The 24,228-nt window shown below is 47.4% G+C and overlaps 6 non-coding genes across 6 annotated transcripts; all 6 read left to right on the top strand.

Annotated features, from left to right (window-relative positions):
* The first annotated feature begins 444 nt into the window (after window positions 1-444).
* On the top strand, window positions 445-516 carry Trnar-ucu (transfer RNA arginine (anticodon UCU)). The gene has a single exon. It is a non-coding gene; the product is annotated as a tRNA-Arg (tRNA).
* A 6,592-nt stretch (window positions 517-7,108) lies between these two features.
* On the top strand, window positions 7,109-7,180 carry Trnar-ucu (transfer RNA arginine (anticodon UCU)). The gene has a single exon. It is a non-coding gene; the product is annotated as a tRNA-Arg (tRNA).
* Window positions 7,181-9,965: 2,785 nt separating this feature from the next.
* On the top strand, window positions 9,966-10,037 carry Trnar-ucu (transfer RNA arginine (anticodon UCU)). Its single transcript has one exon. It is a non-coding gene; the product is annotated as a tRNA-Arg (tRNA).
* Window positions 10,038-17,106: 7,069 nt separating this feature from the next.
* Window positions 17,107-17,178, top strand: Trnar-ucu (transfer RNA arginine (anticodon UCU)). The gene has a single exon. It is a non-coding gene; the product is annotated as a tRNA-Arg (tRNA).
* Window positions 17,179-18,529: 1,351 nt separating this feature from the next.
* On the top strand, window positions 18,530-18,601 carry Trnar-ucu (transfer RNA arginine (anticodon UCU)). The gene has a single exon. It is a non-coding gene; the product is annotated as a tRNA-Arg (tRNA).
* A 5,151-nt stretch (window positions 18,602-23,752) lies between these two features.
* On the top strand, window positions 23,753-23,824 carry Trnar-ucu (transfer RNA arginine (anticodon UCU)). Its single transcript has one exon. It is a non-coding gene; the product is annotated as a tRNA-Arg (tRNA).
* The last annotated feature ends 404 nt before the right edge of the window (window positions 23,825-24,228 follow it).

Genomic DNA, 24,228 nt, shown 5'->3' with positions numbered 1-24,228 from the left:
TCGAGATCTAATCGAAAGGCGTGGGTTCGGTCCCCACTCTGGGCGCGTGTTTTTCTTTCTTTCTCATGTAAATAATACCAAAAAAAATGTAACGTCACTAACAATTAAAAATATTTTAATCATTCCCCTATGCCTTCTTTGGCGTTGTAGACTGCCGGCATTTATTTCTGTATTTCCGAACGAGCCCCTCATTTCTGAACCCTATTATCGTGCGAAAGCTTAGCGAGGGCCTCGGTTCTAGCAGCCTTGATGCCAAGGTAGCATAAGAGGGTTTTCCACCAAATAGCCACTTATGACAGGCTGTAGACGTTCGCGTCACGCCCCGGGGGTTGAAAAAGAAGGTCCCCTTCTGCCAGTGTAGTCTAAGTGGCGCAGGCTACCACCCTCAAGCGTCAGATACAGTTGTAAATATAAATACCCGAGAAAGTGACGGAGAACACAGTCGCCCAGATAGCCGAATTGGTAAGGCATTCGAGATCTAATCGAAAGGCGTGGGTTCGGTCCCCACTCTGGGCACGTGTTTTTCTTTCTTTCTTTCTCATGTAAATAATACAAAAAAAAATGTAACGTCATTAACGATACAAAATAGTCTAATCATTCCCCTATGCCTTCTTTGGCGTTGTAGACTGCCGGCATTTATTTCTGTATTTCCTAACGAGCCCCTCATTTCTGAACCCTATTATCGTGCGAAAGCTTAGCGAGGGCCTCGGTTCTGGCAGCCTTGATGCCAAGGTAGCATAAGAGGGTTTTCCGCCAGTTAGCCGCTTATGACAGGCTGTAGACGTTCGCGTCACGCCCCGGGGGTTGAAAAAGAAGGTCCCCTTCTCCCCGTGTAGTCTAAGTGGCGCTGGCTACCACCCTCAAGCGTCAGATACAGTTGTAGTAAATATAAATACCCCAGAAAGTCACGGAGAACACAGTCGCCCAGATAGCCGAATTGGTAAGGCATTCGAGATCTAATCGAAAGGCGTGGGTTCGGTCCCCACTCTGGGCGCGTGTTTTTCTTTCTTTCTTTCTCATGTAAATAATAACAAAAAAATGTAACGTCACTAACGATAAAAAATAGTCCATCCCCTATGCCTTCTTTGGCGTTGTAGACGGCCGGCATTTATTTCTGTATTTCCTAACGAGCCCCTCATTTCTGCCCCCTATTATCGTGCGAAAGCTTAGCGAGGGCCTCGGTTCTGGCAGCCTTGATGCCAAGGTAGCAATAAGAGGGTTTCCCGCCAGTTAGCCGCTTATGACAGGCTGTAGACGTTCGCGTCACGCCCCGGGGGTTGAAAAAGAAGGTCCCCTTCTCCCCGTGTAGTCTAAGTGGCGATGGCTACCACCCTCAAGCGTCAGATACAGTTGTATTAAATATAAATACGCCAGAAAGTGACGGAGAACACAGTCGCCCAGATAGACGAATTGGTAAGTCATTCGAGATCTAATCGAAAGGCGTGGGTTCGGTCCCCACTCTGGGCACGTGTTTTTCTTTCTTTGTTTCTCATGTACATAATAACAAAAAAAATGTAACGTCAATAACGATAAAAAATAGTCTAATCATTCCCCTATGCCTTCTTTGGCATTGTAGACTGCCGGAATTTATTTCTGTATTTGCTAACGAGCCCCTCATTTCTGAACCCTATTATCGTGCGAAAGCTTAGCGAGGGCCTCGGTTCTGGCTGCCTTGATGCCAAGGTAGCATAAAAGGGTTTCCCACCAGTTAGCCGCTTATGACAGGCTGTAGACGTTCGCGTCACGCCCCGGGGGTTGAAAGAGAAGCTCCCCTTCTCCCCGTGTAGTCTAAGTGGCGCTGGCTACCACCCTCAAGCGTCAGATACAGTTATAGTAAATATAAATACCCGAGAAAGTGACGGAGAACACAGTCGCCCAGATAGCCGAATTGGTAAGGCATTCGAGATCTAATCGAAAGGCGTGGGTTCGGTCCCCACTCTGGGCGCGTGTTTTTCTTTCTTTCTTTTTCATGTAAATAATAACAAAAAAATGTAACGTCACTAACGATAAAAAATAGTCTAATCATTCCCCTATGCCTTTTTGGCGTTGTGGACCGCCGGCATTTATTTCGGTATTTCCTAACGAGCCCCTCATTTCTGAACCCTATTATCGTGCGAAAGCTTAGCGAGGGCCTCGGTTCTGGCAGCCTTGATGCCAAGGTAGCAATAAGAGGGTTTCCCGCCAGTTAGCCGCTTATGACAGGCTGTAGACGTTCGCGTCACGCCCCGGGGGTTGAAAAAGAAGGTCCCCTTCTCCCCGTGTAGTCTAAGTGGCGATGGCTACCACCCTCAAGCGTCAGATACAGTTGTATTAAATATAAATACGCCAGAAAGTGACGGAGAACACAGTCCCCCAGATAGACGAATTGGTAAGGCATTCGAGATCTAATCGAAAGGCGTGGGTTCGGTCCCCACTCTGGGCGCGTGTTTTTCTATCTTTCTTCCTCATGTAAAAATAACAAAAAAATGTAACGTCACTAACGATAAAAAATAGTCTAATCATTCCCCTATGCCTTCTTTGGCGTTGTAGACTGCCGGCATTTATTTCTGTATTTCCTAACGAGCCCCTCATTTCTGAACCCTATTATCGTGCGAAAGCTTAGCGAGGGCCTCGGTTCTGGCAGCCTTGATCTCAAGGTAGCATAAGAGGGTTTCCCGCCAGTTAGTCGCTTATGACAGGCTGTAGACGTTCGCGTCACGCCCCGGGGGTTGAAAAAGAAGGTCCCCTTCTCCCCGTGTAGTCTAAGTGGCGCTGGCTACCACCCTCAAGCGTCAGATACAGTTGTAATAAATATAAATACCCCAGAAAGTGACGGAGAACACAGTCTCCCAGATAGCCGAATTGGTAAGGCATTCGAGATTTAATCGAAGGGCGTGGGTTCAGTCCCCACTCTGGGCTCGTGTTTTTCTTTCTTTCTTTCTGATGTAAATAATAACAAAAAAATGTAACGTCACTAACGATAAAAAATAGTCTAATCATTCCCCTATGCCTTCTTTGGCGTTGTAGACTGCCGGCATTTATTTCTGTATTTCCGAACGAGCCCCTCATTTCTGAACCCTATTATCGTGCGAAAACTTACCGAGGGCCTCGGTTCTGGCAGCCTTGATGCCAAGGTAGCATAAGAGGGTTTTCCGCCAGTTAGCCGCTTATGACAGGCTGTAGACGTTCGCGTCACGCCCCGGGGGTTAAAAAAGAAGGTCCCCTTATCCCCGTGTAGTCTAAGTGGCGCTGGATACCACCCTCAAGTGTCAGATACAGTTATAGTTAATATATAAATACCCCAGAAAGTGACGGAGAACACAGTCGCCCTTATAGCCGAATTATTAAGGCATTCGAGATCTAATCGAAAGGCGTGGGTTCGGTCCCCACTCTGGGCACGTGTTTTTCTTTCTTTCTTTCTCATGTAAATAATACCAAAAAAAAATGTAACGTCACTAACGATACAAAATAGTCTAATCATTCCCCTATGCTTTCTTTGGCGTTGTAGACTGCTGGCATTTATTTCTGTATTTCCTTACGAGCCCCTCATTTCTGAACCCTATTATCGTGCGAAAGCTTAACGAGGGCCTCGGTTCTGGCAGCCTTGATGCCAAGGTTGCATAGGAGGGTTTCCCGCCAGTTAGCCGCTTATGACAGGCTGTAGACGTTCGCGTCACGCCCCGGGGGTTGAAAAAGAAGGTCCCCTTCTCCCCGTGTAGTCTAAGTGGCGCTGGCTACCACCCTCAAGCGTCAGATACAGTTGGAGTGAATATAAATACCCCAGAAAGTGACGGAGAACACAGTCGCCCAGAAAGCCGAATTGGTAAGGCATTCGAGATCTAATCGAAAGGCGTGGGTTCGGTCCCCACTCTGGGCGCGTGTTTTTCTTTCTTTCTCATGTAAATAATACCAAAAAAAATGTAACGTCACTAACAATTAAAAATATTCTAATCATTCCCCTATGCCTTCTTTGGCGTTGTAGACTGCCGGCATTTATTTCTGTATTTCCGAACGAGCCCCTCATTTCTGAACCCTATTATCGTGCGAAAGCTTAGCGAGGGCCTCGGTTCTGGCAGCCTTGATGCCAAGGTAGCATAAGAGGGTTTTCCACCAAATAGCCGTTTATGACAGGCTGTAGACGTTCGCGTCACGCCCCGGGGGTTGAAAAAAAAGGTCCCCTTCTCCCCGTGTAGTCTAAGTGGCGCTGGCTACCACCCTCAAGCGTCAGATACAGTTGTAGTAAATATAAATACCCCAGAAAGTGACGGAGAACACAGTCGCCCAGATAGCCGAATTGGTAAGGCATTCGAGATGTAATAGAAAGGCGTGGGTTCGGCACCACTCTGGGGGCGTGTTTTTCTTTCTTTCTTTCTCATGTAAATAATAACAAAAAAATGTAACGTCACTAACGATAAAAAATAGTCCATCCCCTATGCCTTGTTTGGCGTTGTAGACGGCCGGCATTTATTTCTGTATTTCCTAACGAGCCCCTCATTTCTGAACCCTATTATCGTGCGAAAGCTTAGCGAGGGCCTCGGTTCTGGCTGCCTTGATGCCAAGGTAGCATAAAAGGGTTTCCCGCCAGTTAGCCGCTTATGACAGGCTGTAGACGTTCGCGTCACGCCCCGGGGGTTGAAAAAGAAGGTCCCCTTCTCCCCGTGTAGTCTAAGTGGCGATGGCTACCACCCTCAAGCATCAGATACAGTTGTAGTAAATATAAATACCCCAGAAAGTGACGGAGAACACAGTCGCCCAGATAGCCGAATTGGTAAGGCATTCGAGATCTAATCGAAAGGCGTGGGTTCGGTCCCCACTCTGGGCGCGTGTTTTTCTTTCTTTCTTCCTCATGTAAAAATAACAAAAAAAATGTAACGTCACTAACGATAAAAAATAGTCTAATCATTCCCCTATGCCTTCTTTGGCGTTGTAGACTGCCGGCATTTATTTCTGTATTTCCTAACGAGCCCCTCATTTCTGAACCCTATTATCGTGCGAAAGCTTAGCGAGGGCCTCGGTTCTGGCAGCCTTGATGCCAAGGTAGCATAAGAGGGTTTCCCGCCAGTTAGCCGCTTATGACAGGCTGTAGACGTTCGCGTCACGCCCCGGGGGTTGAAAAAGAAGGTCCCCTTCTCCCCGTGTAGTCTAAGTGGCGCTGGCTACCACCCTCAAGCGTCAGATACAGTTGTAGTAAATATAAATACCCCAGAAAGTCACGGACAACACAGTCGCCCAGATAGCCGAATGGGTAAGGCATTCGAGATCTAATCGAAAGGCGTGGGTTCGGTCCCCACTCTGGCCGCGTGTTTTTCTTTCTTTCTGATGTAAATAATACAAAAAAAAAATGTAACGTCACTAACGATAAAAAATAGTCTACTCATTCCCCTATGGGTTCTTTGGCGTTGTAGACTGCCGGCATTTATTTCTGTATTTCCTAACGAGCCCCTCATTTCTGAACCCTATTATCGTGCGAAAGCTTAGCGAGGGCCTCGGTTCTGGCAGCCTTGATGCCAAGGTAGCATGAGAGGGTTTCCCGCAAGTTAGCGGCTTATGATAGGCTGTAGACGTTCGCGTCACGTCCCGGGGGTTGAAAAATAAGGTCCCCTTCTCCCCGTGTAGTTTAAGTGGCGCTGGCTACCACCCTCAAGCGTCAGATACAGTTGTAGTAAATATAAATACCCCAGAAAGTGACGGAGAACACAGTCGCCCAGATAGCCGAATTGTTAAGGCATTCGAGATCTAATCGAAAGGCGTGGGTTCGGTCGCCACTCTGGGCGCGCGTTTTTCTTTCTTTCTTTCTCATGTAAATAATAACAAAAAAAATGTAACGTCACTAACGATAAAAAATTGTCTAATCATTCCCCTATGCCTTCTTTGGCGTTGTAGGCTGCCGGCATTTATTTCTGTATTTCCTAACGAGCCCCTCATTTCTGAACCCTATTATCGTGCGAAAGCTTAGCGAGGGCCTCGGTTCTGGCAGCCTTGATGCCAAGGTAGCATGAGAGGGTTTCCCGCAAGTTAGCGGCTTATGATAGGCTGTAGACGTTCGCGTCACGTCCCGGGGGTTGAAAAATAAGGTCCCCTTCTCCCCGTGTAGTTTAAGTGGTGCTGGCTACCACCCTCAAGCGTCAGATACAGTTTTAGTAAATATAAATACCCCAGAAAGTGACGGAAAACACAGTCGCCCAGATAGCCGAATTAGTAAGGCATTCGAGATCTAATCGAAAGGCGTGGGTTCGGTCCCCACTCTGGGCGCGTGTTTTTCTTTCTTTCTTTCTCATGTAAATAATAACAAAAAAAATGTAACGTCACTAACGATAAAAAATTGTCTAATCATTCCCCTATGCCTTCTTTGGCGTTGTAGGCTGCCGGCATTTATTTCTGTATTTCCTAACGAGCCCCTCATTTCTGAACCCTATATTCGTGCGAAAGCTTAGCGAGGGCCTCGGTTCTGGCAGCCTTGATGCCAAGGTAGCATAAGAGGGTTTCCTGCCAGAGTGCCGCTTATGACAGGCTGTAGACGTTAACGTCACGCCCCGGGGGTTGAAAAAGAAGGTCCCCTTCTCCTCGTGTAGTCTAAGTGGCGCTGGCTACCACCCTCAAGCGTCAGATACAGTTGTAGTAAATATAAATACCCCAGAAAGTGACGGAGATCACAGTCGCCCAGAAAGCCGAATTGGTAAGGCATTCGAGATCTAATCGAAAGGCGTGGGTTCGGTCCCCACTCTGGGCGTGTGTTTTTCTTTCTTTCTCATGTAAATAATACCAAAAAAAATGTAACGTCACTAACAATTAAAAATATTCTAATCATTCCCCTATGCCTTCTTTGGCGTTGTAGACTGCCGGCATTTATTTCTGTATTTCCGAACGAGCCCCTCATTTCTGAACCCTATTATCGTGCGAAAGCTTAGCGAAGGCCTCGGTTCTGGCAGCCTTGATGCCAAGGTAGCATAAGAGGGTTTTCCACCAAATAGCCACTTATGACAGGCTGTAGACGTTCGCGTCACGCCCCGGGGGTTGAAAAAGAAGGTCCCCTTCTGCCAGTGTAGTCTAAGTGCCGCAGGCTACCACCCTCAAGCGTCAGATACAGTTGTATATATAAATACCCGAGAAAGTGACGGAGAACACAGTCGCCCAGATAGCCGAATTGGTAAGGCATTCGAGATCTAATCGAAAGGCGTGGGTTCGGTCCCCACTCTGGGCACGTGTTTTTCTTTCTTTCTTTCTCATGTAAATAATACCAAAAAAAATGTAACGTCATTAACGATACAAAATAGTCTAATCATTCCCCTATGCCTTCTTTGGCGTTGTAGACTGCCGGCATTTATTTCTGTATTTCCTAACGAGCCCCTCATTTCTGAACCCTATTATCGTGCGAAAGCTTAGCGAGGGCCTCGGTTCTGGCAGCCTTGATGCCAAGGTAGCATAAGAGGGTTTCCCGCCAGTTAGCCGCTTATGACAGGCTGTAGACGTTCGCGTCCCACCCCGGGGGTTGAAAAAGAAGGTCCCCTTCTCCCCGTGTAGTCTAAGTGGCGCTGGCTACCACCCTCAAGCGTCAGATACAGTTGTAGTAAATATAAATACCCCAGAAAGTCACGGAGAACACAGTCGCCCAGATAGCCGAATGGGTAAGGCATTCGAGATCTAATCGAAAGGCGTGGGTTCGGTCCCCACTCTGGGCGCGTGTTTTTCTTTCTTTCTTTCTCATGTAAATAATAATAAAAAAATTGTAACGTCACTAACGATAAAAAATAGTCTAATCATTCCCTATGCCTTCTTTGGCATTGTAGACTGCCGGCATTTATTTCTGTATTTCCTAACGAGCCCCTCATTTCTGAACCCTATTATCGTGCGAAAGCTTAGCGAGGGCCTCGGTTCTGGCAGCCTTGATGCCAAGGTAGCATAAGAGGGTTTCCCGCCAGTTAGCCGCTTATGACAGGCTGTAGACGTTCGCGTCACGCCCCGGGGGTTGAAAAAAAAGGTCCCCTTCTCCCCGTGTAGTCTAAGTGGCGCTGGCTACCACCCTCAAGCGTCAGATACAGTTTTAGTAAATATAAATACCCCAGAAAGTGACGGAGAACACAGTCGCCCAGATAGCCGAATTGGTAAGGCATTCGAGATCTAATAGAAAGGCGTGGGTTCGGTCCCCACTCTGGGCGCGTGTTTTTCTTTCTTTCTGATGTAAATAATACAAAAAAAAAATGTAACGTCACTAACGATAAAAAATAGTCTAATCATTCCCCTATGCCTTCTTTGGCGTTGTAGACTGCTGGCATTTATTTCTGTATTTCCTAACGAGCCCCTCATTTCTGAACCCTATTATCGTGCGAAAGCTTAGCGAGGGCCTCGGTTCTGGCAGCCTTGATGCCAAGGTAGCATGAGGGGGTTTCCCGCAAGTTAGCGGCTTATGATAGGCTGTAGACGTTCGCGTCACGTCCCGGGGGTTGAAAAATAAGGTCCCCTTCTCCCCGTGTAGTTTAAGTGGCGCTGGCTACCACCCTCAAGCGTCAGATACAGTTGTAGTAAATATAAATACCCCAGAAAGTGACGGAGAACACAGTCGCCCAGATAGCCGAATTGTTAAGGCATTCGAGATCTAATCGAAAGGCGTGGGTTCGGTCCCCACTCTGGGCGCGCGTTTTTCTTTCTTTCTTTCTCATGTAAATAATAACAAAAAAAATGTAACGTCACTAACGATAAAAAATTGTCTAATCATTCCCCTATGCCTTCTTTGGCGTTGTAGGCTGCCGGCATTTATTTCTGTATTTCCTAACGAGCCCCTCATTTCTGAACCCTATTATCGTGCGAAAGCTTAGCGAGGGCCTCGGTTCTGGCAGCCTTGATGCCAAGGTAGCATGAGAGGGTTTCCCGCAAGTTAGCGGCTTATGATAGGCTGTAGACGTTCGCGTCACGTCCCGGGGGTTGAAAAATAAGGTCCCCTTCTCCCCGTGTAGTTTAAGTGGTGCTGGCTACCACCCTCAAGCGTCAGATACAGTTTTAGTAAATATAAATACCCCAGAAAGTGACGGAAAACACAGTCGCCCAGATAGCCGAATTGGTAAGGCATTCGAGATCTAATCGAAAGGCGTGGGTTCGGTCCCCACTCTGGGCGCGTGTTTTTCTTTCTTTCTTTCTCATGTAAATAATAACAAAAAAAATGTAACGTCACTAACGATAAAAAATTGTCTAATCATTCCCCTATGCCTTCTTTGGCGTTGTAGGCTGCCGGCATTTATTTCTGTATTTCCTAACGAGCCCCTCATTTCTGAACCCTATATTCGTGCGAAAGCTTAGCGAGGGCCTCGGTTCTGGCAGCCTTGATGCCAAGGTAGCATAAGAGGGTTTCCTGCCAGTTAGCCGCTTATGACAGGCTGTAGACGTTCGCGTCACTCCCCGGGGGTTGAAAAAGAAGGTCACCTTCTCCCCGTGTAGTCTAAGTGGCGCTGGCTACCACCCTCAAGCGTCAGATACAGTTGTAGTAAATATAAATACCCCAGAAAGTCACGGAGAACACAGTCGCCCAGATAGCCGAATTGGTAAGGCATTCGAGATCTAATCGAAAGGCGTGGGTTCGGTCCCCACTCTGGGCGCGTGTTTTTCTTTCTTTCTCATGTAAATAATACCAAAAAAAATGTAACGTCACTAACAATTAAAAATATTTTAATCATTCCCCTATGCCTTCTTTGGCGTTGTAGACTGCCGGCATTTATTTCTGTATTTCCGAACGAGCCCCTCATTTCTGAACCCTATTATCGTGCGAAAGCTTAGCGAGGGCCTCGGTTCTAGCAGCCTTGATGCCAAGGTAGCATAAGAGGGTTTTCCACCAAATAGCCACTTATGACAGGCTGTAGACGTTCGCGTCACGCCCCGGGGGTTGAAAAAGAAGGTCCCCTTCTGCCAGTGTAGTCTAAGTGGCGCAGGCTACCACCCTCAAGCGTCAGATACAGTTGTAAATATAAATACCCGAGAAAGTGACGGAGAACACAGTCGCCCAGATAGCCGAATTGGTAAGGCATTCGAGATCTAATCGAAAGGCGTGGGTTCGGTCCCCACTCTGGGCACGTGTTTTTCTTTCTTTCTTTCTCATGTAAATAATACAAAAAAAAATGTAACGTCATTAACGATACAAAATAGTCTAATCATTCCCCTATGCCTTCTTTGGCGTTGTAGACTGCCGGCATTTATTTCTGTATTTCCTAACGAGCCCCTCATTTCTGAACCCTATTATCGTGCGAAAGCTTAGCGAGGGCCTCGGTTCTGGCAGCCTTGATGCCAAGGTAGCATAAGAGGGTTTTCCGCCAGTTAGCCGCTTATGACAGGCTGTAGACGTTCGCGTCACGCCCCGGGGGTTGAAAAAGAAGGTCCCCTTCTCCCCGTGTAGTCTAAGTGGCGCTGGCTACCACCCTCAAGCGTCAGATACAGTTGTAGTAAATATAAATACCCCAGAAAGTCACGGAGAACACAGTCGCCCAGATAGCCGAATTGGTAAGGCATTCGAGATCTAATCGAAAGGCGTGGGTTCGGTCCCCACTCTGGGCGCGTGTTTTTCTTTCTTTCTTTCTCATGTAAATAATAACAAAAAAATGTAACGTCACTAACGATAAAAAATAGTCCATCCCCTATGCCTTCTTTGGCGTTGTAGACGGCCGGCATTTATTTCTGTATTTCCTAACGAGCCCCTCATTTCTGCCCCCTATTATCGTGCGAAAGCTTAGCGAGGGCCTCGGTTCTGGCAGCCTTGATGCCAAGGTAGCAATAAGAGGGTTTCCCGCCAGTTAGCCGCTTATGACAGGCTGTAGACGTTCGCGTCACGCCCCGGGGGTTGAAAAAGAAGGTCCCCTTCTCCCCGTGTAGTCTAAGTGGCGATGGCTACCACCCTCAAGCGTCAGATACAGTTGTATTAAATATAAATACGCCAGAAAGTGACGGAGAACACAGTCGCCCAGATAGACGAATTGGTAAGTCATTCGAGATCTAATCGAAAGGCGTGGGTTCGGTCCCCACTCTGGGCACGTGTTTTTCTTTCTTTGTTTCTCATGTACATAATAACAAAAAAAATGTAACGTCAATAACGATAAAAAATAGTCTAATCATTCCCCTATGCCTTCTTTGGCATTGTAGACTGCCGGAATTTATTTCTGTATTTGCTAACGAGCCCCTCATTTCTGAACCCTATTATCGTGCGAAAGCTTAGCGAGGGCCTCGGTTCTGGCTGCCTTGATGCCAAGGTAGCATAAAAGGGTTTCCCACCAGTTAGCCGCTTATGACAGGCTGTAGACGTTCGCGTCACGCCCCGGGGGTTGAAAGAGAAGCTCCCCTTCTCCCCGTGTAGTCTAAGTGGCGCTGGCTACCACCCTCAAGCGTCAGATACAGTTATAGTAAATATAAATACCCGAGAAAGTGACGGAGAACACAGTCGCCCAGATAGCCGAATTGGTAAGGCATTCGAGATCTAATCGAAAGGCGTGGGTTCGGTCCCCACTCTGGGCGCGTGTTTTTCTTTCTTTCTTTTTCATGTAAATAATAACAAAAAAATGTAACGTCACTAACGATAAAAAATAGTCTAATCATTCCCCTATGCCTTTTTGGCGTTGTGGACCGCCGGCATTTATTTCGGTATTTCCTAACGAGCCCCTCATTTCTGAACCCTATTATCGTGCGAAAGCTTAGCGAGGGCCTCGGTTCTGGCAGCCTTGATGCCAAGGTAGCAATAAGAGGGTTTCCCGCCAGTTAGCCGCTTATGACAGGCTGTAGACGTTCGCGTCACGCCCCGGGGGTTGAAAAAGAAGGTCCCCTTCTCCCCGTGTAGTCTAAGTGGCGATGGCTACCACCCTCAAGCGTCAGATACAGTTGTATTAAATATAAATACGCCAGAAAGTGACGGAGAACACAGTCCCCCAGATAGACGAATTGGTAAGGCATTCGAGATCTAATCGAAAGGCGTGGGTTCGGTCCCCACTCTGGGCGCGTGTTTTTCTATCTTTCTTCCTCATGTAAAAATAACAAAAAAATGTAACGTCACTAACGATAAAAAATAGTCTAATCATTCCCCTATGCCTTCTTTGGCGTTGTAGACTGCCGGCATTTATTTCTGTATTTCCTAACGAGCCCCTCATTTCTGAACCCTATTATCGTGCGAAAGCTTAGCGAGGGCCTCGGTTCTGGCAGCCTTGATCTCAAGGTAGCATAAGAGGGTTTCCCGCCAGTTAGTCGCTTATGACAGGCTGTAGACGTTCGCGTCACGCCCCGGGGGTTGAAAAAGAAGGTCCCCTTCTCCCCGTGTAGTCTAAGTGGCGCTGGCTACCACCCTCAAGCGTCAGATACAGTTGTAATAAATATAAATACCCCAGAAAGTGACGGAGAACACAGTCTCCCAGATAGCCGAATTGGTAAGGCATTCGAGATTTAATCGAAGGGCGTGGGTTCAGTCCCCACTCTGGGCTCGTGTTTTTCTTTCTTTCTTTCTGATGTAAATAATAACAAAAAAATGTAACGTCACTAACGATAAAAAATAGTCTAATCATTCCCCTATGCCTTCTTTGGCGTTGTAGACTGCCGGCATTTATTTCTGTATTTCCGAACGAGCCCCTCATTTCTGAACCCTATTATCGTGCGAAAACTTACCGAGGGCCTCGGTTCTGGCAGCCTTGATGCCAAGGTAGCATAAGAGGGTTTTCCGCCAGTTAGCCGCTTATGACAGGCTGTAGACGTTCGCGTCACGCCCCGGGGGTTAAAAAAGAAGGTCCCCTTATCCCCGTGTAGTCTAAGTGGCGCTGGATACCACCCTCAAGTGTCAGATACAGTTATAGTTAATATATAAATACCCCAGAAAGTGACGGAGAACACAGTCGCCCTTATAGCCGAATTATTAAGGCATTCGAGATCTAATCGAAAGGCGTGGGTTCGGTCCCCACTCTGGGCACGTGTTTTTCTTTCTTTCTTTCTCATGTAAATAATACCAAAAAAAAATGTAACGTCACTAACGATACAAAATAGTCTAATCATTCCCCTATGCTTTCTTTGGCGTTGTAGACTGCTGGCATTTATTTCTGTATTTCCTTACGAGCCCCTCATTTCTGAACCCTATTATCGTGCGAAAGCTTAACGAGGGCCTCGGTTCTGGCAGCCTTGATGCCAAGGTTGCATAGGAGGGTTTCCCGCCAGTTAGCCGCTTATGACAGGCTGTAGACGTTCGCGTCACGCCCCGGGGGTTGAAAAAGAAGGTCCCCTTCTCCCCGTGTAGTCTAAGTGGCGCTGGCTACCACCCTCAAGCGTCAGATACAGTTGGAGTGAATATAAATACCCCAGAAAGTGACGGAGAACACAGTCGCCCAGAAAGCCGAATTGGTAAGGCATTCGAGATCTAATCGAAAGGCATGGGTTCGGTCCCCACTCTGGGCGTGTGTTTTTCTTTCTTTCTTTCTCATGTAAATAATAATAAAAAAAATGTAACATCACTAACGATAAAAAATAGTCTAATCATTCCCCTATGCCTTCTTTGGCGTTGTAGACTGCCGGCATTTATTTCTGTATTTCCTAACCATCCCCTCATTTCTGAACCCTATATTCGTGCGAAAGCTTAGCGAGGGCCTCGATTCTGGCAGCCTTGATGCCAAGGTAGCATAAGAGGGTTTCCTGCCAGTTAGCCGCTTATGACAGGCTGTAGACGTTAACGTCACGCCCCGGGGGTTGAAAAAGAAGGTCCCCTTCTCCCCGTGTAGTCTAAGTGGCGCTGGCTACCACCCTCAAGCGTCAGATACAGTTGTAGTAAATATAAATACCCCAGAAAGTGACGGAGAACACAGTCGCCCAGATAGCCGAATTGGTAAGGCATTCGAGATCTAATCGAAAGGCGTGGGTTCGGTCCCCACTCTGGGCGCGTTTTTCTTTCTTTCTGATGTAAATAATACAAAAAAAATGTAACGTCACTAACGATAAAAAATAGTCTAATCATTCCCCTATGCCTTCTTTGGCGTTGTAGACTGCCGGCATTTATTTCTGTATTTCCTAACGAGCCCCTCATTTCTGAACCCTATTATCGTGCGAAAGCTTACCGAGGGCCTCGGTTCTGGCAGCCTTGATTCCAAGGTAGCATGAGAGGGTTTCCCGCCAGTTAGCCGGTTATGACAGGCTGTAGACGTTCGCGTCACGCCACGGGGGTTGAAAAAGAAGGTCCCCTTCTCCCCGTGTAGTCTAAGTGTGGCGCTGGCTACCACCCTCAAGCGTCCGATACAGTTGTAGTATATATAAATACCCCAGAAAGTGACGGAGAACACAGTCGCCCAGATAGCCGAATTGGTAAGGCATTCGAGATCTAATAGAAAGGCGTGGGTTCGGTCCCCACTCTGGGCGCGTGTTTTTCTTTCTTTCTTTCTCATGTAAATAATAACAAAAAAATGTAACGTCACTAACGATAAAAAATAGTCCATCCCCTATGCCTTCTTTGGCGTTGTAGACGGCTGGCATTTATTTCTGTATTTCCTAACGAGCCCCTCATTTCTGCACCCTATTATCGTGCGAAAGCTCAGCGAGGGCCTCGGTTCTGGCAGCCTTGATGCCAAGGTAGCATAAGAGGGTTTCCCGCCAGTTAGCCGCTAATGAGAGGCTGTAGACGTTCGCGTCACGCCCCTTGGGTTGAAAAAGAAGGTCCCCTTCTCCCCGTGTAGTCTAAGTGGCGCTGGCTACCACCCTCAAGCATCAGATACAGTTGTAGTATATATAAATACCCCAGAAAGTGACGGAGAACACAGTCGCCCAGATAGCCGAATTGGTAAGGCATTCGAGATCTAATCGAAAGGCCTGGGTTCGGTCCCCACTCTGGGCGCGTGTTTTTCTTTCTTTCTTTCTCATGTAAATAATAACAAAAAAAAATGTAACGTCACTAACGATAAAAAATAGTCTAATCATTCCCCTATGCCTTTTTGGCGTTGCAGACTGCCGGCATTTATTTCTGTATTTCCTAACGAGCCCCTCTTTTCTGAACCCTATTATCGTGCGAAAGCTTAGCGAGGGCCTCGGTTCTGGCAGCCTTGATGCCAAGGTAGCAATAAGAGGGTTTCCCGCCAGTTAGCCGCTTATGACAGGCTGTAGACGTTCGTGTCACGCCCCGGGGGTTGAAAAAGAAGGTCCCCTTCTCCCCGTGTAGTCTAAGTGGCGCTGGCTACCACCCTGAAGCGTCAGATTCAGTTGGAGTAAATATAAATACCCCAGAAAGTGACGGAGAACACAGTCGCCCAGATAGCCGAATTGGTAAGGCATTCGAGATCTAATCGAAAGGCGTGGGTTCGGTCCCCACTCTGGGCGCGTGTTTTTCTTTCTTTCTCATGTAAATAATAACAAAAAAAAATGTAACGTCACTAACGATAAAAAATAGTCTAATCATTCCCCTATGCCTTTTTGGCGTTGTAGACTGCCGGCATTTATTTCTGTATTTCCTAACGAGCCCCTCATTTCTGAACCCTATTATCGTGCGAAAGCTTAGCGAGGGCCTCGGTTCTGGCAGCCTTGATGCCAAGGTAGCAATAAGAGGGTTTCCCGCCAGTTAGCCGCTTATGACAGGCTGTAGACGTTCGCGTCACGCCCCGGGGGTTGAAAAAGAAGGTCCCCTTCTCCCCGTGTAGTCCAAGTGGCGCTGGCTACCACACTCAAGCGTCAGAGATAGTTGTAGTAAATATAAATACCCCAGAAAGTGACGGAGAACACAGTCGCCCAGATAGCCGAATTGGTAAGGCATTCGAGATCGAATCGAAAGGCGTGGGTTCGGTCCTCACTCTGGGTGCGTGTTTTTCTTTCTTTCTTTCTCATGTAAAAAATAACAAAAAAAATGTAACGTCACTAACGATAAAAAATAGTCTTATCATTCCCCTATGCCTTTTTGGCGTTGTGGACCGCCGGCATTTATTTCTGTATTTCCTAACGAGCCCCTCATTTCTGCACCCTATTATCGTGCGAAAGCTTAGCGAGGGCCTCGGTTCTGGCAGCCTTGATGCCAAGGTAGCATAAGAGGGTTTCCCGCCAGTTAGCCGCTTATGAGAGGCTGTACACGTTCGCGTCACGCCCCTTGGGTTGAAAAAGAAGGTCCCCTTCTCCCCGTGTAGTCTAAGTGGCGCTGGCTACCACCCTCAAGCGTCAGATACAGTTGTAGTAAATATAAATACCCCAGAAAGTGACGGAGAACACAGTCGCCCAGATAGCCGAATTGGTAAGGCATTCGAGATGTAATAGAAAGGCGTGGGTTCGGCACCACTCTGGGGGCGTGTTTTTCTTTCTTTCTCATGTAAATAATAACAAAAAACAATGTAACGTCACTAACGATAAAAAATTGTCTAATCATTCCCCTATGCCTTCTTTGGCGTTGTATGCTGCCGGCATTTATTTCTGTATTTCCTAACGAGCTCCTCATTTCTGAACCCTATTATCGTGCGAAAGCTTAGCGAGGGCCTCGGTTCTGGCAGCCTTGATGCCAAGGTAGCATAAGAGGGTTTCCCGCCAGTTAGCCGCTTATGACAGGCTGTAGACGTTAGCGTCCCGCCCCGGGGGTTGAAAAAGAAGGTCCCCTTCTCCCCGTGTAGTCTAAGTGGCGCTGGCTACCACCCTCAAGCGTCAGATACAGTTGTAGTGAATATAAATACCCCAGAAAGTCACGGAGAACACAGTCGCCCAGGTAGCCGAATGGGTAAGGCATTCGAGATCTAATCGAAAGGCGTGGGTTCGGTCCCCACTCTGGGCGCGTGTTTTTCTTTCTTTCTGATGTAAATAATACAAAAAAAATTTAACGTAACTAACGATAAAAAATAGTCTAATCATTCCCCTATGCCTTCTTTGGCGTTGTAGACTGCCGGCATTTATTTCTGTATTTCCTAACGAGCCCCTCATTTCTGAACCCTATTATCGTGCGAAAACTTACCGAGGGCCTCGGTTCTGGCAGCCTTGATGCCAAGGTAGCATAAGAGGGTTTTCCGCCAGTTAGCCGCTTATGACAGGCTGTAGACGTTCGCGTCACGCCCCGGGGGTTGAAAAAGAAGGTCCCCTTATCCCCGTGTAGTCTAAGTGGCGCTGGCTACCACCCTCAAGTGTCAGATACAGTTGTAGTTAATATAAATACCCCAGAAAGTGACGGAGAACACAGTCGCCCAGATAGCCGAATTGGTAAGGCATTCGAGATCTAATCGAAAGGCGTGGGTTCGGTCCCCACTCTGGGCACGTGTTTTTCTTTCTTTCTTTCTCATGTAAATAATACCAAAAAAAATGTAACGTCACTAACGATACAAAATAGTCTAATCATTCCCCTATGCTTTCTTTGGCGTTGTGGACTGCCGGCATTTATTTCTGTATTTCCTAACGAGCCCCTCATTTCTGAACCCTATTATCGTGCGAAAGCTTAACGAGGGCCTCGGTTCTGGCAGCCTTGATGCCAAGGTTGCATAGGAGGGTTTCCCGCCAGTTAGCCGCTTATGACAGGCTGTAGACGTTCGCGTCACGCCCCGGGGGTTGAAAAAGAAGGTCCCCTTCTCCCCGTGTAGTCTAAGTGGCGCTGGCTACCACCCTCAAGCGTCAGATACAGTTGGAGTGAATATAAATACCCCAGAAAGTGACGGAGAACACAGTCGCCCAGAAAGCCGAATTGGTAAGGCATTCGAGATCTAATCGAAAGGCGTGGGTTCGGTCCCCACTCTGGGCGCGTGTTTTTCTTTCTTTCTCATGTAAATAATACAAAAAAAAATGTAACGTCACTAACAATTAAAAATATTCTAATCATTCCCCTATGCCTTCTTTGGCGTTGTAGACTGCCGGCATTTATTTCTGTATTTCCGAACGAGCCCCTCATTTCTGAACCCTATTATCGTGCGAAAGCTTAGCGAGGGCCTCGGTTCTGGCAGCCTTGATGCCAAGGTAGCATAAGAGGGTTTTCCACCAAATAGCCGTTTATGACAGGCTGTAGACGTTCGCGTCACGACCCGGGGGTTGAAAAAGAAGGTCCCCTTCTGCCCGTGTAGTCTAAGTGGCGCAGGCTACCACCCTCAAGCGTCAGATACAGTTGTAAATATAAATACCCGAGAAAGTGACGGAGAACACAGTCGCCCAGATAGCCGAATTGGTAAGGCATTCGAGATCTAATCGAAAGGCGTGGGTTCGGTCCCCACTCTGGGCGCGTGTTTTTCTTTCTTTCTCATGTAAATAATACAAAAAAAAATGTAACGTCACTAACAATTAAAAATATTGTAATCATTCCCCTATGCCTTCTTTGGCGTTGTAGACTGCCGGCATTTATTTCTGTATTTCCTAACGAGCCCCTCATTTCTGAACCCTATTATCGTGCGAAAGCTTAGCGAGGGCCTCGGTTCTGGCAGCCTTCATGCCAAGGTAGCATAAGAGGGTTTCCCGCCAGTTAGCCGCTTATGACAGGCTGTAGACGTTCGCGTCCCGCCCCGGGGGTTGAAAAAGAAGGTCCCCTTCTCCCCGTGTAGTCTAAGTGGCGCTGGCTACCACCCTCAAGCGTCAGATACAGTTTGAGTAAATATAAATACCCCAGAAAGTCACGGAGAACACAGTCGCCCAGATAGCCGAATGGGTAAGGCATTCGATATCTAATCGAAAGGCGTGGGTTCGGTCCCCACTCTGGGCGCGTGTTTTTCTTTCTTTCTGATGTAAATAATCCAAAAAAGAATGTAACGTCACTAACGATAAAAAATAGTCTAATCATTCCCCCATGCCTTCTTTGGCGTTGTAGACTGCCGGCATTTATTTCTGTATTTCCTAACGAGCCCCTCATTTCTGAACCCTATTATCGTGCGAAAGCTTAGCGAGGGCCTCGGTTCTGGCAGCCTTGATGCCAAGGTAGCATGAGAGGGTTTCCCGCAAGTTAGCGGCTTATGATAGGCTGTAGACGTTCGCGTCACGTCCCGGGGGTTGAAAAATAGGGTCCCCTTCTCCCCGTGTAGTTTAAGTGGCGCTGGCTACCACCCTCAAGCGTCAGATACAGTTAGAGTAAATATAAATACCCCAGAAAGTGACGGAGAACACAGTCGCCCAGATAGCCGAATTGGTAAGGCATTCGAGATCTAATCGAAAGGCGTGGGTTCGGTCCCCACTCTGGGCGCGTGTTTTTCTTTCTTTCTTTCTCATGTAAATAATAACAAAAAACAATGTAACGTCACTAACGATAAAAAATTGTCTAATCATTCCCCTATGCCTTCTTTGGCGTTGTAGGCTGCCGGCATTTATTTCTGTATTTCCTAACGAGCCCCTCATTTCTGAACCCTATATTCGTGCGAAAGCTTAGCGAGGGCCTCGGTTCTGGCAGCCTTGATGCCAAGGTAGCATAAGAGGGTTTTCCACCAAATAGCCACTTATGACAGGCTGTAGACGTTCGCGTCACGCCCCGGGGGTTGAAAAAGAAGGTCCCCTTCTGCCCGTGTAGTCTAAGTGGCGCAGGCTACCACCCTCAAGCGTCAGATACAGTTGTAAATATAAATACCCGAGAAAGTGACGGAGAACACAGTCGCCCAGATAGCCGAATTGGTAAGGCATTCGAGATCTAATCGAAAGGCGTGGGTTCGGTCCCCACTCTGGGCGCGTGTTTTTCTTTCTTTCTGATGTAAATAATACAAAAAAAAATGTAACGTCACTAACGATAAAAAATAGTCTAATCATTCCCCTATGTCTTCTTTGGCGTTGTAGACTGCCGGCATTTATTTCTGTATTTCCTAACGAGCCCCTCATTTCTGAACCCTATTATCGTGCGATAACTTACCGAGGGCCTCGGTTCTGGCAGCCTTGATGCCAAGGTAGCATAAGAGGGTTTTCCGCCAGTTAGCCGCTTATGACAGGCTGTAGACGTTCGCGTCACGCCCCGGGGGTTGAAAAAGAAGGTCCCCTTCTGCCCGTGTAGTCTAAGTGGCGCTGGCTACCACCCTCAAGCGTCAGATACAGTTGTAGTAATATATAAATACCCCAGAAAGTGACGGAGAACACAGTCGCCCAGATAGCCGAATTGTAAGGCATTCGAGATCTAATCGAAAGGCGTGGGTTCGGTCCCCACTCTGGGCACGTGTTTTTCTTTCTTTCTTTCTCATGTAAATAATACCAAAAAAATGTAACGTCACTAACGATACAAAATAGTCTAATCATTCCCCTATGCTTTCTTTGGCGTTGTGGACTGCCGGCATTTATTTCTGTATTTCCTAACGAGCCCCTCATTTCTGAACCCTATTATCGTGCGAAAGCTTAACGAGGGCCTCGGTTCTGGCAGCCTTGATGCCAAGGTTGCATAGGAGGGTTTCCCGCCAGTTAGCCGCTTATGACAGGCTGAAGACGTTCGCGTCACGCCCCGGGGGTTGAAAAAGAAGGTCCCCTTCTCCCCGTGTAGTCTAAGTGGCGCTGGCTACCACCCTCAAGCGTCAGATACAGTTGGAGTGAATATAAATACCCCAGAAAGTGACGGAGAACACAGTCGCCCAGAAAGCCGAATTGGTAAGTCATTCGAGATCTAATCGAAAGGCGTGAGTTCGGTCCCCACTCTGGGCGCGTGTTTTTCTTTCTTTCTCATGTAAATAATACCAAAAAAATGTAACGTCACTAACAATTAAAAATATTCTAATCATTCCCCTATGCCTTCTTTGGCGTTGTAGGCTGCCGGCATTTATTTCTGTATTTCCTAACGAGCCCCTCATTTCTGAACCCTATTATCGTGCGAAAGCTTAGCGAGGGCCTCGGTTCTGGCAGCCTTGATGCCAAGGTAGCATAAGAGGGTTTTTCACCAAATAGCCGTTTATGACAGGCTGTAGACGTTCGCGTCACGCCCCGGGGGTTGAAAAAAAAGGTCCCCTTCTCCCCGTGTAGTCTAAGTGGCGCTGGCTACCACCCTCAAGCGTCAGATACAGTTGTAGTAAATATAAATACCCCAGAAAGTGACGGAGAACACAGTCGCCCAGATAGCCGAATTGGTAAGGCATTCGAGATGTAATAGAAAGGCGTGGGTTCGGCACCACTCTGGGGGCGTGTTTTTCTTTCTTTCTTTCTCATGTAAATAATAACAAAAAAATGTAACGTCACTAACGATAAAAAATAGTCCATCCCCTATGCCTTGTTTGGCGTTGTAGACGGCCGGCATTTATTTCTGTATTTCCTAACGAGCCCCTCATTTCTGAACCCTATTATCGTGCGAAAGCTTAGCGAGGGCCTCGGTTCTGGCTGCCTTGATGCCAAGGTAGCATAAAAGGGTTTCCCGCCAGTTAGCCGCTTATGACAGGCTGTAGACGTTCGCGTCACGCCCCGGGGGTTGAAAAAGAAGGTCCCCTTCTCCCCGTGTAGTCTAAGTGGCGATGGCTACCACCCTCAAGCATCAGATACAGTTGTAGTAAATATAAATACCCCAGAAAGTGACGGAGAACACAGTCGCCCAGATAGCCGAATTGGTAAGGCATTCGAGATCTAATCGAAAGGCGTGGGTTCGGTCCCCACTCTGGGCGCGTGTTTTTCTTTCTTTCTTCCTCATGTAAAAATAACAAAAAAAATGTAACGTCACTAACGATAAAAAATAGTCTAATCATTCCCCTATGCCTTCTTTGGCGTTGTAGACTGCCGGCATTTATTTCTGTATTTCCTAAGGAGCCCCTCATTTCTGAACCCTATTATCGTGCGAAAGCTTAGCGAGGGCCTCGGTTCTGGCAGCCTTGATGCCAAGGTAGCATAAGAGGGTTTCCCGCCAGTTAGCCCCTTATGACAGGCTGTAGACGTTCGCGTCACGCCCCGGGGGTTGAAAAAGAAGGTCCCCTTCTCCCCGTGTAGTCTAAGTGGCGCTGGCTACCACCCTCAAGCGTCAGATACAGTTGTAGTAAATATAAATACCCCAGAGAGTCACGGACAACACAGTCGCCCAGATAGCCGAATGGGTAAGGCATTCGAGATCTAATCGAAAGGCGTGGGTTCGGTCCCCACTCTGGCCGCGTGTTTTTCTTTCTTTCTGATGTAAATAATACAAAAAAAAATGTAACGTCACTAACGATAAAAAATAGTCTAATCATTCCCCTATGGGTTCTTTTGCGTTGTAGACTGCCGGCATTTATTTCTGTATTTCCTAACGAGCCCCTCATTTCTGAACCCTATTATCGTGCGAAAGCTTAGCGAGGGCCTCGGTTCTGGCAGCCTTGATGCCAAGGTAGCATGAGAGGGTTTCCCGCAAGTTAGCGGCTTATGATAGGCTGTAGACGTTCGCGTCACGTCCCGGGGGTTGAAAAATAAGGTCGTTTCTCCCCGTGTAGTTTAAGTGGCGCTGGCTACCACCCTCAAGCGTCAGATACAGTTTTAGTAAATATAAATACCCCAGAAAGTGACGGAGAACACAGTCGCCCAGATAGCCGAATTGTTAAGGCATTCGAGATCTAATCGAAAGGCGTGGGTTCGGTCGCCACTCTGGGCGCGCGTTTTTCTTTCTTTCTTTCTCATGTAAATAATAACAAAAAAAATGTAACGTCACTAACGATAAAAAATTGTCTAATCATTCCCCTATGCCTTCTTTGGCGTTGTAGGCTGCCGGCATTTATTTCTGTATTTCCTAACGAGCCCCTCATTTCTGAACCCTATTATCGTGCGAAAGCTTAGCGAGGGCCTCGGTTCTGGCAGCCTTGATGCCAAGGTAGCATGAGAGGGTTTCCCGCAAGTTAGCGGCTTATGATAGGCTGTAGACGTTCGCGTCACGTCCCGGGGGTTGAAAAATAAGGTCCCCTTCTCCCCGTGTAGTTTAAGTGGTGCTGGCTACCACCCTCAAGCGTCAGATACAGTTTTAGTAAATATAAATACCCCAGAAAGTGACGGAAAACACAGTCGCCCAGATAGCCGAATTAGTAAGGCATTCGAGATCTAATCGAAAGGCGTGGGTTCGGTCCCCACTCTGGGCGCGTTTTTCTTTCTTTCTTTCTCATGTAAATAATAACAAAAAAAAATGTAACGTCACTAACGATAAAAAATTGTCTAATCATTCCCCTATGCCTTCTTTGGCGTTGTAGGCTGCCGGCATTTATTTCTGTATTTCCTAACGAGCCCCTCATTTCTGAACCCTATATTCGTGCGAAAGCTTAGCGAGGGCCTCGGTTCTGGCAGCCTTGATGCCAAGGTAGCATAAGAGGGTTTCCTGCCAGTTAGCCGCTTATGACAGGCTGTAGACGTTAACGTCACGCCCCGGGGGTTGAAAAAGAAGGTCCCCTTCTCCACGTGTAGTCTAAGTGGCGCTGGCTACCACCCTCAAGCGTCAGATACAGTTGTAGTAAATATAAATACCCCAGAAAGTGACGGAGATCACAGTCGCCCAGAAAGGCGAATTGGTAAGGCATGCGAGATCTAATCGAAAGGCGTGGGTTCGGTCCCCACTCTGGGCGCGTGTTTTTCTTTCTTTCTCATGTAAATAATACAAAAAAAATGTAACGTCACTAACGATAAAAAATAGTCTAATCATTCCCCTATGCCTTCTTTGGCGTTGTAGACTGCCGGCATTTATTTCTGTATTTCCTAACGAGCCCCTCATTTCTGAACCCTATTATCGTGCGAAAACTTACCGAGGGCCTCGGTTCTGGCAGCCTTGATGCCAAGGTAGCATAAGAGGGTTTTCCGCCAGTTAGCCGCTGATGACAGGCTGTAGACGTTCGCGTCACGCCCCGGGGGTTGAAAAAGAAGGTCCCCTTATCCCCGTGTAGTCTAAGTGGCGCTGGCTACCACCCTCAAGTGTCAGATACAGTTGTAGTTAATATAAATACCCCAGAAAGTGACGGAGAACAGAGTCGCCCAGATAGCCGAATTGGTAAGGCATTCGAGATCTAATCGAAAGGCGTGGGTTCGGTCCCCACTCTGGGCACGTGTTTTTCTTTCTTTCTTGCTCATGTAAATAATACCAAAAAAATGTAACGTCACTAACGATACAAAATAGTCTAATCATTCCCCTATGCTTTCTTTGGCGTTGTGGACTGCCGGCATTTATTTCTGTATTTCCTAACGAGCCCCTCATTTCTGAACCCTATTATCGTGCGAAAGCTTAACGAGGGCCTCGGTTCTGGCAGCCTTGATGCCAATTTTGCATAGGAGGGTTTCCCGCCAGTTAGCCGCTTATGACAGGCTGTAGACGTTCGCGACACGCCCCGGGGGTTGAAAAAGAAGGTCCCCTTCTCCCCGTGTAGTCTAAGTGGCGCTGGCTACCACCCTCAAGAGTCAGATACAGTTGGAGTGAATATAAATACCCCAGAAAGTGACGGAGAACACAGT

The sequence above is a fragment of the Haemaphysalis longicornis genome, unplaced genomic scaffold (genome assembly GCF_048455015.1).
Source record: "Haemaphysalis longicornis isolate Haplotype H1 unplaced genomic scaffold, Haemaphysalis longicornis Haplotype H1 scaffold_11, whole genome shotgun sequence".
In the NCBI taxonomy this organism is placed as follows: domain Eukaryota; kingdom Metazoa; phylum Arthropoda; class Arachnida; order Ixodida; family Ixodidae; genus Haemaphysalis; species Haemaphysalis longicornis.
The sequence above is the reverse complement of the archived record's forward strand: the minus strand, read 5'-3'. Positions and strand labels throughout refer to the sequence as shown.